The sequence below is a fragment of the Colobus angolensis genome, unplaced genomic scaffold (genome assembly GCF_000951035.1).
Source record: "Colobus angolensis palliatus isolate OR3802 unplaced genomic scaffold, Cang.pa_1.0 Scaffold20, whole genome shotgun sequence".
Classification (NCBI taxonomy): Eukaryota; Metazoa; Chordata; class Mammalia; order Primates; family Cercopithecidae; genus Colobus; species Colobus angolensis.
In genome coordinates this window covers 9,127,082-9,133,890 of record NW_012115155.1, presented here as the reverse complement: position 1 = coordinate 9,133,890, position 6,809 = coordinate 9,127,082, and positions in this window count along the sequence as shown.

The following is a 6,809-nucleotide window of genomic DNA, read 5'->3' as shown; positions in this document are numbered from 1 at the left end:
CTTGGAAAACTATAGTGCAATATAACCAGGTCACTGACCCTGATACAACCCGCAAGCCTTATTTAGGTTTTCCTAGTTTTATTGCACTCATGCGTGTGTGTGCGTGTGTGTGAAGGTGTGTTTGTGTGCATTTAGTTCTGTGCTGTCTCATGTGTGGGGCCATGCTCCTACCACTGCAGTCAAGATACAGAACAGGTCAGCACAAGGATCTCTCATGTTGCCTTTTAAAAAAATTGAGGTGACTGGGCGTGGTGGCTCATGCCTGTAATCCCAGCAGTTTGGGAGGCCAAGAGGGGCAGATCACCTGAGGTCAGAAACTCCAGACCAGCCTGGCCAACAGCAAAAATTGCCAGATTGAATACAAAAATTGCCAACAACAACAGCAAAAATTGCCAACAACAATTTTTGTATTCTCTACTAAAAATACAAAAATCAGCTGGGCGTGGTGGTGTGTGTCTGTAGTCCCAGCTACTTGGGAGGCTGAGGCAGGAGAATCACTTGAACCCGGGAGGCGGAGGTTGCAGTGAGCCGAGATCATCCCACTGCACTCCAGCCTGGGTGACAGAGTGAGACCCTGTCTCAAAAAAAAAAAAAAAAATGGTGAAATTCACATAGAATAAAATTAGCCATTTGGCATTCACTACATTTACTATGTTGTCTAAATACCACATCTGTTGAGTTCTAAAACATTTCCATCACTTCAAATTTGTTACCCTCAAGGAGTTTTCCCCAGTATATCCTGCATCTGGCTTTTACTTACCTAGCATTTTCAATGCTTATCAATGTTGTAGTATACAGGTTTGTGGCTGAATAGTATTTTGTTGTACATATATACCATGATTTGTTTATCATGGACATTTGGGCTCGTTTCACCTTTTGGCCACGTGAATAGTGCTTATATGAACAAAACTTGCATATGTATTAGTTTGGGTATCTGTTTTCAGTTCTTTGGGGAATATGCCTAGGAGTGGAATTTTGGGATCACAGGTAATTCAGTGTTTCATTTTTTCAGGGAAGGTTAAACTGTTTTCCACAGTGGCTGAGCCATTTTATTCCCATTGGTAATGAATGAAGGTTCCAATTTCTCCACATCCTTGTCAGCAGTCTGGGAGATTGTTTTTATTGCTGACTCAATCTCTTTGCTGGTTTCAGATATTAGTCTGTTAGGGCTTCCAGGACAAATACCACTGACTGGCCTCAACAGCAGAAATTCTGCTCCCCTACAGCTCTATCCCCGCTTTATGTTGTTGTCTTCAGAAATTACATCTTTATATATTGTGTGCCTAATAGCATACGCTTTTTATTAGACCTGTTGATTTCTTGTTAAAAGTTGGACATTTGGGTGTCATAAGGTGGCATCTCTGGAAATCTGATTCTCCCCTTCACTAGAGTTCGCTGTTTTTAATTGTTGAAGGCTACCATTGTCCCTTTGTTTAGTGACCTTTCCAGATAATTTTTGCAAACACTGTGTTTTTTTTTTTTTTTTGTCATGTGTGGTCTCTGAAGTTTGTTCCTTGAGCTTGTGTTCAGTTAGGATTTTGAAAGATATTTTTTCAAGTATCAGTGGTTAAAAGCAAAACAAAGAAGATCCAAAACAAAAATGAGAACACACAGCAACAAAACCCCACCGCTGTCTGTATTTTGCAGACTGGCTCTGTGCTGTGGCACTGGTTAGCCAGGCTGTTTACTTCTCTACCTTAGCCTTCACATCCTGCCAGTCCTAGAGATCAGCCGGCGGTGAAAGCTTAGGATTTTCTCAGCCTTTTTCTGAGATGCATCTTGTTCCAGGCACGCAAATGGCTTTCTAAATTCCACGGCACACACAGGTGCTTCTGAATACTCCAATTTCTCAAAGAAGCTCTGCAGCTTTTCCTCTCTGACTTTAGAGGTTCTACTCTACATCTCGACTCTAACCTTTCACCCCCAGAGGACGCAGATTTCATTTGACTTGTCACATTTTGAGCGTTCAAATACTTGTAATGTGTTTGAACAGACAAACACAAATTTGGAATTAAGGCCTGCTCTGCTCTCTGAACTAGGGAGTTGGGGGGCTCACAGTGGGAATATGGGCTGCTATATTCAAGACTGCCACCAAGCTTGAGAGGGTGTGGGGCCAGCAAGTAGAAATGTAACAACATTGTTCTATCATTTGAAGTTGTCATTTTTCTTGATTCAATGTTTGTTATTCAGATTTTCTTACTTTTTATTTAAAGTTCTTTTTCTGTTACAGGATCCCATCTGGAATACCAATTACATCTTTTTTTTTAAAATTAATTAATTAATTATTTTTTTTCTGAGATGGAGTGTTGCTCTGTTGCCCAGGCTGAAGTACAATGGCACAATCTCGGCTCACTGCAAACTCTGCCTCCTGGGTTCAAACGATTCTCCTGCCTCAGCCTCCGAGTATCTGGGATTGCAGGTGTGTGCCAGCTGGACAAAAATTGCATGTCCGGCTAATTTTTGTATTTTTAGTAGAGACGGGGTTTCACCATGTTGCCCAGGCTGGTCTCAAACTCCTGATCTCAAATGATCCACCTGCCTTGGCCTCCCAAAGTGCTGGGATTACAGACATGAGCCACCACGCTGGCCTGGGACACCAATTACATCTAGTGCAATGTCACTGCATCTAGAGTTTCAGGCTTTCCTTATTTTGATCCCGTTGACAGTTTTGAGGAGTACTGGTTATACATTTTGTGGAAAGTCTCTCAATTGAGATTTGTGTGATGTTTCTGTCATGGCTAGACTGGAGTTATGGGTTTGGGGAGGGAAGGACATAGAAGAAAAGTGTGATTTTCAGACATATCAAGGGTACATGCTGTCAATATGACTTATCACTGTTGATGTTGATCCACATCAAAGCTGTGGTAGTGCTTGATTGTTGGTGGCTGCATTTGTCCATTTTTTTTAGTGACCTTTCTGAATAATTCTTCAAAGAGAATTATTAAAGTTATTCTTTCCAACTCTTCTTCCTCTTGGTATAACGTACCTTTTGGAAGGAAGCAACTTTGCACAGCTTACATTAAACGAATGAGGAGTTATGCTTCAACTCCTTGGAAACTGAATATCTATACAAATGATCTGGAATTCTGCATGACCTATGTACCTTTTTCTCCACCATTTTTTATTAATCTAGTCAATCATTTATTTAAATCAATTTGAACATTTAATTTATACTTTTAATTAAAATCTAATATTACTACTTGTTGCTTAAATTATAGATTTGTCAATCAAAAGCTCTTTCAGGTGGCTATTTGTGATCTTCTGACATTCCCCTATCATTTTTTTTTTTTTGAGCACTTTCTTATTTTCTAGCCCTATAAGATGTTTTGGACACTACAGGATGTTCCCATTCTAGTCCTAGAATCAGCCATTTATCCAAAGATCCCTGGGTTCCTTTTATTGGAATATGTTGGTAGAAACCAAGCTCTGGCCACTAGGTGTGCTCACTGCTACTGGGATGTCATTGCTTTAAATGTATACTAACCTGTGCATATATACATATCTATTCCTATTTCTATATGTAACCATCTCTACATAGACTAAGCTAACATGGGTCCTTGCTGGCTATCTGACTCTAATCCATTACCATATAAATAATTCTAGTCTCCTTCTCTTACTTATCTTTAAACTCCCACTCCAACAGTGAGAAACCTAGCTTCCACCATCTCCCGTTCTTTTACTTGATTGTTCAATTCCAATAGACGTGTACAGTGATATCAGAATTATCATTATTATTATTAATTGAGATGGAGTCTCACTCTGTCACCCAGGCTGGAGTGCAGTGGCACAGTCTTGGCTCACTGCGACCTCTGCCTCCCGGGTTCAAGTGGTTCTTCTGCCTCAGCCTTCTGAGTAGCTGGGATTACAGGTGTGTACCAACATACCTGACTAATTTTTGTATTTTTAGTAGAAATGGGATTTCACCACATTGACCAGGCTGGTTTTGAACTCCTGACCTCAGGTAATCTGCCAGTCTTGGCCTCCCAAAGTGCTGGGATTACAGGCGTGAGCCCCCATACCTGGCTGTGATATCAGAATTATTAACCAGTGCCCCATTGGGGGAAAACTTTATCAGCTAACATTTATGTACAGTTTCTTTCGTCTTTAGTCTTACAGACTCCACTCATTTCCAAAGTTACTTAGGTCAGTCTCTTTTCTTCCCATTTCCTTCAGTGAGGTTGTTTCATAAATTTGTAAGTCAGATTCTTTTGCCACAGCCTGCATTTGCAGTTCAGTGTCCCTCAACCATTTTATCAAAAACATTTGCATGCAATAAAGGTTCACTCTGTGTGCTCTAAAGTTCTATGCGTTTTGACAAATGCTTAATGTGACATATCCACCATTTCAGCTTCATACAAAACATTTCACTGCTCTAAAATATCTTCCATGTTTCATCTATTCAACCATCTCCTCTCTCCCACTACCATTCATCTTTTTGTCAATGTCATATGATTGGAATGATAGAGTATATAGCTTTTTCAGAACTGGCTTCTTTCACTTATCAATATGTATTTAAGATTCATCCATGTCTTTCACAGTTTAATATCTCATTTCTTTTTATTGTTGAGTAAATTTTTTACTGTATGAATGTACCATAGTCTGTTTATTCATTCACCTATCAGAGAACATTTTGTTTGCTTCAACTTTTTGGTCATTATGAACAAAGCTGCTATAAACATTCACAAGCAGGTTTTTATGTCATCATAAGTTTCCAACTCAGCTGGTAAATATCCACAAGTGCAGTGTCTTAGTTCATTTTCACGCTGCTGATAAAGACATATGTGAGCCTGGGTAATTTATAAGGAAAAAGAGGTTCAACGGACTCACAGTTCCATGCGGCTGGGGAGGCCTCACGATCATGGTGGAAGGCAAAACGCGCATCTAACATGGTGGCAGACAAGAGAGAATGGGAGTCAAGCGATAATGTTTCCCCTTATAAAAGCATCAGATCTGGTGAGACTTACTCACTGCCACAAGAACAGTATGGGGGAAACCACCCCTATGGTTCGATTATCTCCCACGGAGTCCCTCCCACAACACGTGGGAATTATGGGAGCTACAATTCAAGATGAGGCTTGGGTCAGGGACACAGCCACACCAAATCATTCAGTTTCTGGATTGTGGGGTAAAACTATGTTCAGCTTCCTAAGAAACTGTCAAACCACCTTCCAAGGTAGCTCTACCATTCTGCATTCCCGAAGCAATAGGTGAGTAGTTAGGTTTGTGAGTGTTAGCCCTTCTAATGGGTGTGTCATGGAATCTCATTGTTTTAATTAGCATTTCCCTAATGATAAAATGATATTGAGCACCTTTTCATATGCTTATTTGCCATCTGTATATTTTCTTTAGTGTGATATCTGTTCAGGTATTTTTCCCATTTTTTGATTGGGTTGTTTTAATTGTTGCATTTTAAGCATTCTTTGTGTATTTTGGAGACAAGTCTTTTATGCGGTATGTGTTTTGCAAATATTTCCTCTGAGCCTGTGGCTTGCCTTTTGATTCTGTTAACATTGTGTTTCACTGAGCAGAAGCTTTTCAATTTAATAAAGTACAAATTTCTACTTTTTAAATTTCAAGGATTGTGCTTTTGGTATTGTATCTAAAAACTAATAATCAAACCAAGGGTCACCTAGATTTGGGGGCAGATTTTTACCATCCAAAAATTGAATTGCTGGTCCTTGTTTGACTTATAAGTGGTATTTGACAAAATGATTTACAACTTCTGGATATATTTTCTGTGTGCAGCTTCTAGGACAGTACACTGTTGTTTGTTTGTTTTTTTCTCCAACATCATAAACCACTCTTTCTCAGTTTTCATTGCTGATTTCTCCTCAATTCTCTGATCTCTTATTGCAAGGAATGCTCCAGGGCTTAATTTTATGACTGCTTCACTTTTCTACATACACTCACATTCTTGTGACTTTAGTCCTTTTTCTTTAAACATTATCTGTGTAATGTTGACTCACAAATGTTTATATCCTTCTAGGACCTGTCTCTTAATTACGGATTCATATACGCATGATTGAATCTCCACGTTGATTGCATCTGGAATTTAGTGGGCCTGAATCCAAACTCCTCTGTTTTTTTTTGAGATGCAGTCCCACTCTGTAGCTGAGGCTGGAGTGCAGTGGTGTGATCTCGGCTCACTGCAACCTCCGCCTCCTGGGTTCAAGTGATTCTCCTGCCTCAGCCCCCTGAGTAGCTGAGACTACAGGCGTGTGCCACCACGTCCGGCTAATTTTTATATTTTTAGTACAGACAGGGTTTCACCATGTTGGCCAGGCTAGTCTCGAACTCCTGACTTCAGATGATCTGCCTGCCTCAGGCTCCCAAAGTGCTGAGATTACAGGCATGACTAACTCCTCATTTCTACCACCAAGTTTGTACTTCCTAGTCTTTTCCTCTCAGTTACTGACAGTTGCCAAGGGGTCAGCATTTTCTTGGGTGGTGGGCATTAAAGATGGTATCCATTTCATGGAAGCGGCCTGGGACTGGGTTTGCAGAGCAAGCAAGCAATGCCTCCTGTAGATTATTTGCCGTGTGGCTGCCGTTGTGCCCTTTCCTATGTGCAAGCCGTGTCCTCCAACACCGACTGCAGGCTTGGCCATGTGACTTGCTTGGACCAAAAGAATATGGAAGAAGTGATGTGTAACTTCTGAGCCTAGGCCTCGAGAGGCTTTACAGCTTCTGCTCTCATTTTTTTTTTTTTGAGACGGAGTCTTGCTCTGCCGCCCAGGCTGGAGTGCAGTGGCTGGATCTCAGCTCACTGCAAGCTCTGCCTCCCGGGTTCACGCCATTCTCCTGCCTCA